This window comes from Zalophus californianus, chromosome 4, assembly GCF_009762305.2.
Source record: "Zalophus californianus isolate mZalCal1 chromosome 4, mZalCal1.pri.v2, whole genome shotgun sequence".
Taxonomy (NCBI): Eukaryota; Metazoa; Chordata; class Mammalia; order Carnivora; family Otariidae; genus Zalophus; species Zalophus californianus.
This window is the reverse complement of record NC_045598.1, coordinates 109,860,902-109,868,807: the sequence shown is the minus strand read 5'-3', so window position 1 is coordinate 109,868,807 and position 7,906 is coordinate 109,860,902. Positions and strand designations below refer to the sequence as shown.

Below are 7,906 nucleotides of genomic sequence, written 5' to 3'. Positions count from 1 at the left end.
TCATGGAAGCAGAGCGCTGAGGTTCTCTCCCAGCACGCAAATGGAAGAGGACAAGGTCCTCACTTTCCTCCCAGCACTCCTCATTAGGACGATGAGGATGTACCAGGAATCTTAGTAACTCCATGTGGGGGTTGCTGGCTGTGTGCCAGCCAATGTGCAACATACCTTTACAGATTGTTCACTCCTACCAGTTATCCCACGATTGAGCCTCTACTGTTACCCCATTTTATAGATGAGGAAACCAAGGTTTCAAGAAATTAAGGGCATTCTACAGGTTTCTCAGGGACAGGACAGAGCCTACCTTCAAATCATGTCAGGTCTTGTATTTTCTTAAAACTCGTTTCCTTCTCCTCTGTGTCCCAGGAGCATATCTGGGTAGCATTAAAAAAAGATGCCACTTGTGCCTTTGGTCTGCTTTCAGTGCAACATTGAGTGGGTGACCGTAAGTGGTGCCACATATAAATACAGGGTGTATTCCAGATGACACACCCCAGAGTGACCAGACTCAGGAATGGGGGCACAGGCCACTTGCTCTACACTAGATCTGGGCCTGTCTTTCTAAGCACAGACAGGACCTTTAACTTCCGGAAGCTAATGATGATAATACTGATAGCCATGACCACAGCACCCTGCCCTCCATATGGCCACCTCACATAATCCTTAGAGCAACCTGGGCGTAAGTACTATTATTCCCCTACTAGAAGGAAGAAACTCAGACATCAAAAGCTTGTGTATCTCACACAGTTAAGACCGGAGAGTTAGAACCCAGGTCCTCAGGCCTCCAAAGCCTGTGCTTTGGCCACTGTGGCACACAGCAACTCTGCAAAATGAAGCAATTAAAATCCAGAAGTTTCCCTTCCAGATCTCCCGTACAATAATTGTAGGGTGAAAAAAGCTACGAATTCAGTTCCCTGTTTAAAAAAAAAAAAAAAAAACCACAAGCCATTTTACTAGGTCAGGTAAACAGAATGATATTTGGACTAGCCTGGTCCAACTCTAAAGACTCATAACGGAACATCTGAATTAGGTTGGAAAAGGACCAAGTTACCCGTTAATTGTGTCCCAGCTCATGGTGCCGGTTGGGTCTGGGCACACAGGCAGCCTACACAGCCCCTCCTTAGCTGCCCAGAGTCTACCAGGAGAAGCAGAAACGGCCACACTCCCAGGCAATCTCCACTGTGCCCGCTTCACATGGTACCCTGAGCAGAAGGGAAGGGGTCATATTATAGGATATGGTTGTTAGCCCACTCTGCAGGGAAGGTGAGCCTGTCCCACCCAGGCTTCTTTCCACTTTGTGGCTTGTTCTCATTATGGGTGACAAGGAGGATCCGACTGAAGTCATCCAAAATATTTACAACCGGAGGCCCGGATCACTAGGAAGGAGATCAGACAATCCTCCCTCATTGCTGCTGTCACGTTGACAACCAAAGTTCCAGCAAATTTGGATGGTCAACCCAAGAAGCAGTTCGAGCATGTCCCAAACAGAAAGTATGTGATGGCTAAAATGGTTCTCATCTCTCAGCACCTCTCCTCTTCCAGGCTCCTGCAGCTTTGTCCACCCTCACTGCCCAGTGATAGCTGGGCAGCACCCACCCTGACAGCCCCCCAGTAACAGCCAGCTCTGAGAAGAGCCTCTGATATTCTCTGCATACACAACTGATAAGACTTGCTTGAGTTTTCTCTGTTCACAACGATTCATAGCAGGAAGAAACCCCTAGAGATGGAATTTCAGATGCCAGGAAATTTACAGATGCCTATAAAGCAGTTTATCATTCTGCATAATCACAAGACTGTCACTGTCTTAAAAAAGTCAATTTCCAATAAATCAGACTGATGTGGTACAGTGGACAGTCCCAAGACCTGGGCTGCACACCTGTCAGCTGTGTGCACTTGGGCAGACCCCTAGGGTAAGACTGAGGCTGCCCCAGTGCCTGTCAGGCTGTGCCTGGCACACTACAGGACTGTATATGGGACTTTCTCAGTCGCTATGCAGATGTGGTTAAGTGTGCTGAAGTCAGCAGAAAGAGTCTTCAAAAATAAGAACAAATATTATTTTCCCCTCTGAGGGCAGAGAGCATGCTGTTAGACCCTCCCAGATTCCAAGGACAGTTCTCTGAGAATCTCAGAGTATCTGCAAGTGAATGGCCCTTACCACCCCTGGATTCCTTCAGACTGACTCACACAGGCATGTGTGTTGGAGAGTCACAGCCATCCTTGAGACTGGATTTGGTGAAGAACAAACACTGGGTCAGCTATGGAGGCAGCTCTGGCCAGAGGGAGGAACAACAGCCCCAGGCTCCACCCTGTCTCCCACAAAACCCCTGGATGGATAGCATCTTCGCCCCCTGCCTTCTAAGCCATTCTTTTCCATCTGGGCATCCTGTGTCATCTCCTGCTCTGAACTTTCCCAAACTACCTACATCCCTTCTCCAAAGTCCTACCAACTATGCTCCCATAGTATCACTTGGTAGGAACCTCTATTACGGAACTTGTCTTATGGTAGATATTTGCTGCCCGGTTTGTCTCCACAGTACTGCAAGTTCCCATGGTGGGGATGGTTTTCTGTGCTCATGTGCAGTCTCACACACACGACTGCATAGATTCTGAGGAAGAACAAGCATGTCTATATGTGTCTGGTATCCCCAAGAAGTGTGAGGTCCCGTTCTAGAAATAGCAAAGGGTCTTTCTGAGCAAAGTCTAAAGGCCAGAAAGAGTTCTATGAGCAAAACCATAAATGGCAAAAGGCCCCCTAAAAGCAGCTTATGTTTGCCATAAAATACCAATGTGTGTTTATAGAATGCACCCAAGGCACGACATATAAATAACATCTCATCATTTCATTGGATTTAAAAAATCAGAGACATAATATTTCAATTCTAAAATTACAAAATTGAGACTACATTCTTTGCAGGTAGGATCTGTTTCTCAGTTACCTTTCTATTCCCCATAGAAACATGATAGGCACCTACTAAGAATTGAATCGATGAATGAATAACAACTGACAACAAAAGAGGTGAAGAAACTAAAAAAGGTAATATTAGTGAAAAAAACTCATTTCAGATTTGTTTTTTAAATTATTTTTATTAGAATCAGCCACAGCAAATCTGAACAAAGCTCTATACATCCCACTCCAAGAGAGGTAAAACAGAACTCTGAGGAATTGTAATGCTCTTAACGAGATCATTTAACATATTCTATTGTAGTTCTTTTCATGGATCATATATCCTTAGCACACAGCATGGCTTTTCCCCTCTAGGCTTCTATTTTTGTTCAAGTGAAAAGTTTGGGGTCAGCTAAATTTGACACCTCTTGTGAAATTCCAGAGGCTCAAAAACTAATGGAATTTAAGACAAAAGGATTCTTTTTTTTTTTTAGAAATATACCCAGGAGGTCATCATGGATATCCTTTTAATAAGACAAAAGAAATGTGGAGGGAGGTAGAAGGAAAAATGCAAGCAATCAGAGCCTTAAGTTCTTACAACAAATATGGTTTCGTTGCTGTTAACATTTCCAACACCTTAGCTACTTGATTGCAGTATTGAAGAAAATATATAACTTTTTATTCAAGAAAGTTTTCTGAACTATAAAATGGTTCCATACCAAAACAAAACAACCCAGCTTAGCAGCCAGAGATTATCTGTTTTAAAGAGATATTTTGCTGATTTGAAAGCATCACAAGAACTGTCACCAAAATAGAGCTGTTTCTAGATGCAGCTGGGTTTTGCTGCCTGTCCTATTCTGTCTCCAAAGTCTTTTCCAGAACATCCAAGTTTTATCCCAATGTCAGGCTTCCAAGACTTGGTCACTTAGCTACTAGAGATTGTTCTGAAGCTCCTACACTTTGGGAGAAGTGTGGGAGGAAGGAGGGGGAGGAGCAGAAGGAGGGGGCGTATGTGGAGACCCAGGCCAGCCCTCCCTCCAGGAGCCTGTAGCAGGAGTGTGCAGCCTGCCGTCACTGTGACGGTCAAATGGCATTTCAGCCATATGCTGGAGCTCCGTTTCTTCCTGTCTAGAAACAGGGTTTTCCATTTTATTCTCCAAAGTAGCCAAAAGTATTGCACATTTGCCATATCAAGCCCAAGGAAAATAATATTACAAACCAAATAAAATCGGAAAATAAAACAAAATTTTAAAAAGTAAAATAAGGCAGTTGGTCACCAAACGCTTGCTACTGAAAAGAAAGATGTCTTTTATCTTTCCTGCTCTATCCTCATTTTTCATTCTGATTTCACTGTCAGTCATGCAGTTACCTTTACCAGGAAACAGATCTGAACATTATAATGAAATCTCCCAGATTTTTCAGGCCAGTGCTGTTTAAAATAAGATGTCTAAAAATTTCATTGTAGTTAAGAGTTCTCCAATCTTAGCCATGGTTTGTATGTTTTTTGTCTTTGCTGGTGTTGGAGAGCATCAGAATTCCACTATTAAAATCATCCAAGCCTCCAGAGAGCTCAGGAAACTAATTCACTTGAAATCAATGCACAATTTATTTCCACTTTGCTCTACACAATTGATAAGAATCAAACGCTTCAAACTTCAGCCTTAAACTCCACCTCTGCTACCATGTATTCCAGGACAACAAACCTACTTCTCCCCACTTGTTGTCTAACTTAAAGGAAAACACAGGGGCTCTTCTGGAAGATTGTATATCTTCCAAGTGATTTTAATGAGAGTTGTTTTTATTGTTTTAAGTTTTGCACTTTTGTAAATTTGGCCACTACAAACAACCAAATGGACAAAACATAGTGTTCAAAACCAATGACTTTATCTCTTACAAATTATTTCTCTCCCTTAAAAAAATTATTATGCAAACTTGGACTTACTGTATCTACAAATAAAATAAGCATGCATTCCGTTTTGGTGATGGTCTACTTAACAGGTCATGTGTCTCCAGCTCCCCCGTTACAGATTTCCCTAGGGCTGTCCTGCACACCATCACAGCCAAACAGGAATTAGTGGTGAAGATTTTAGTCCTAAACGCTTTGATAACAGCAGATGGACATTTCCAGGGCTTTATTTCACATCACAACTTTTTGTTGTTACAGTTTTATGTTGTTGTTCTTTCTTCTACCTTTTATTTGGTGGTAGGAAGTGCATGTTGAGAGTGTGGACAAAAAATAGATTTGATGCTTAGAGATTACAATCTGACCTTTGTTCTGGTCAGCTCGCTGCCCTCCACAGCTTAGGTCATCCCATACCACATATGGAAGTCCAGTTAATGAGAAAGGCAGACATTCTGTGGTGGAGACAGAGAGACTGGATTTTAATCTCCCAGGGAGAGAAGTGATTTCATTCTGTGGCTCTAGATAGAAGTGAATCAAAGGATGATATTTACCTTATCACTTCTTCATCCCCTCCCTGTATATTTTTGCACCAGAACTATCCTGAGTCATCTTTTGCTGTTGTTTTCTGTATAAAACACTGGGTTCCTCTCTGTCCACTACCCCTCTTCTCTTCTAGCCAGTCCTTGCATGCTAGTCTTACAAGCTGGGTCCTCTCCTGCTTCCCTCAGGGGAACCTGATAAAGATCTGCAAAACGTTTGCTTTCTCTCTTTCTTATCCTGCTCCAAGTTGCAGTTCATGGGAATATAGGGAATACCAAAGATAAGACATAATCAGATTTGCCCTTGTGATGATGGATCAGGAAACCCCACTTGTCACCTATTAGAAACACTTTCTGTTAGTCGATAGGGAGAAACATATTTTGAAAAGCAGGTGAGAATTGAAGTGGCAGAGAAAAGCACCTACTGTTATCTCCCTTCAAAGGCATTTCCTACACTGCCTACTGCCACATGCATTACTTTCTCCTTGCCCAAATACTCATACCAAGGATTTCTGGAACTTTGAACCCCCATGCTTCATATCTACAAATAAAAGCTGAACTGAATTTATAGTTTGTTTGCTTGTTTTAATTTATTGAGGGGGAAATCTTATCTCTATCTAGGACTTGATCAATCCCCCAATCTTCTTGAATCTCAGTTTCTTAATCAATAAAATACAGAGTTTGGACTATTTATTGCTATGGTTCATTCCAGTTCTAAAATACCCTTCTCACGAAATTTTAAATCAGTCTCACCATTGGAGCCAGAGCACTGCAAAAAGACTTGAAAGTGATTTAAGTCTCAAGAGTGGAGGGAATCACATCTCTGAAGTACCACTTGGAGGAGAGTTCCCCTTGAGAAGGAACACCTGTTGGGATTTAAATGAATGAGAAATAGACTTCTGTCATTTTTAAAACCTTTTACATTTGGGGGTTTATTTGTTACAACAGCTAGTGTTAACTAATATGCTTCTGGGCTTTAGTTTTGTAATTTAAAATAATGAGAATAATAATTAGCTCCTAGGAAGTTCCTGGGAGGTTAAATCAAATGATGTATGTGAAAGGGCCCACATTGTCCCCACGAGAGTGTGCGTTATTTCTCTGCTCCTTCCTTCCATCCAGCTGCAGAGGGAAGACATAGAGACCCCTTTTTCACCATGTGGGCATGAACGAGGCTCAGGCTCACCAGATCTGCCAGTGGGTGCTGTTCTTCTGAAGAGCAGCTCACAAGCCTGTGGTTCCCCCAGAGAGAGATGTGTGGGCCTTCCTTACATGATGACACAAGGCTGGGAATAAAGGCATCTGGATAGTTCATCTCTCCAAGGGCTGAGGAAGCTGGACAGTCACTTGAATTGTCCTTTTGTGCCTCATCTGCCTCTCTGCCTCCATAGTGCTTTTCCTCACCCTGAGGTTTAGCTACTGTCCTTACCTTTGAAGATCATGTTCCCTGGGAACAAGAATCATCCCATGGCAACTATGTCACAAGATCCCAGTTTTCTGTCTGCCAAGGAAGCATGGGGTACCGATGTTCTTTGAGGGAACAGCACACACTGAAAGTCTGGATGACTACTTCTAGAAGGCCATGCTGTCACAGAAGCAGGTCCTTCATCCACCAACAAAACCACAAAAAGACCACACAGAGTTGATTTGGAAAAACCCAGGACATACAACTACAAACATGAGTGGAACACGAGATATGAAGTAGGATCACAGAGAGGCAGGCAGACATGGGGGACAGGAAGACCATTATGACAGTGATGGCACACTTGTCACAGAGGTGCCACCTCTAGGCAGTAGTAAATATTCTGCCACAGAAGACACTATGAACTTAGTGGTGGAGGAAAGTGCAGGAAAGAACCGAATCGCCAGATTCAGTTTACGCTAAGCCATGTGCTCAGTAAACTAGGAACTACAAAACTAAGAGCCTCTTCACTCGTGATGATGGAATCAGTAGCTCACACTCAGGTGGACTTCACCTGTTTTCCTTATATATTAATCTTGATGGTCTCCAAAGTTTCCTTGATTTCATACCATGGCACTCTTACTCTCAGTTTTCCTATCATTTTTCTTGCACATTTCCTCAAAACAGACCTCAGTGCCTTTTTTTTTCACCTAAGAATGCTTTGAAAATTTGGAGAGTTTCTATCACCCAGAAGGAAAGTTCCTTTCGGTGCTTTCCACCCCCCCACCTTGAAGCCTGTGTCTTATGGAACAATCCCAATACACTTATTCCACAAAACATAAAAAGAAACCTGAAGGTTTATGAGACAAACAAGGTGAGTTAGGCAAAAGCCCCGGAGAAGATAAAACCTACCTGAAGAACGAGTCCTTGCCTCTGAGCTCAGTCTCAGAAGTCACACTAGCGTGCCGCCCCCCCCCCCCCGCCCCCGCCGCCAGGTTTTGCCTGGAGAGTGTGAAGCCAGTGTGAATTAGGAGCAGCAGGCCATACCATCAACCCCGCTTGCCCTCCCGCCCACCCCTCCCATACCTCCCTGTGCTTCTGGCTTCTCCCTTCTAACAATTCTTTGCGCTTATTATAGGCCAGTGTTCATCTTGCATGACTCATCGGGCTGGTTTTCATGCTAC

General features: G+C 43.3%; 1 long non-coding RNA gene across 1 annotated transcript; it reads right to left on the bottom strand.

Annotated features, from left to right (window-relative positions):
• Nucleotides 1-4,191: 4,191 nt before the first annotated feature.
• Nucleotides 4,192-7,688, bottom strand: LOC113938243. The gene is made up of 3 exons (XR_003524862.1): nt 7,635-7,688; nt 6,077-6,189; nt 4,192-5,236 (listed from the first exon to the last, which is right to left on the bottom strand). It is a non-coding gene; the product is annotated as an uncharacterized LOC113938243 (long non-coding RNA).
• Between the last annotated feature and the right edge of the window lie 218 nt (nt 7,689-7,906).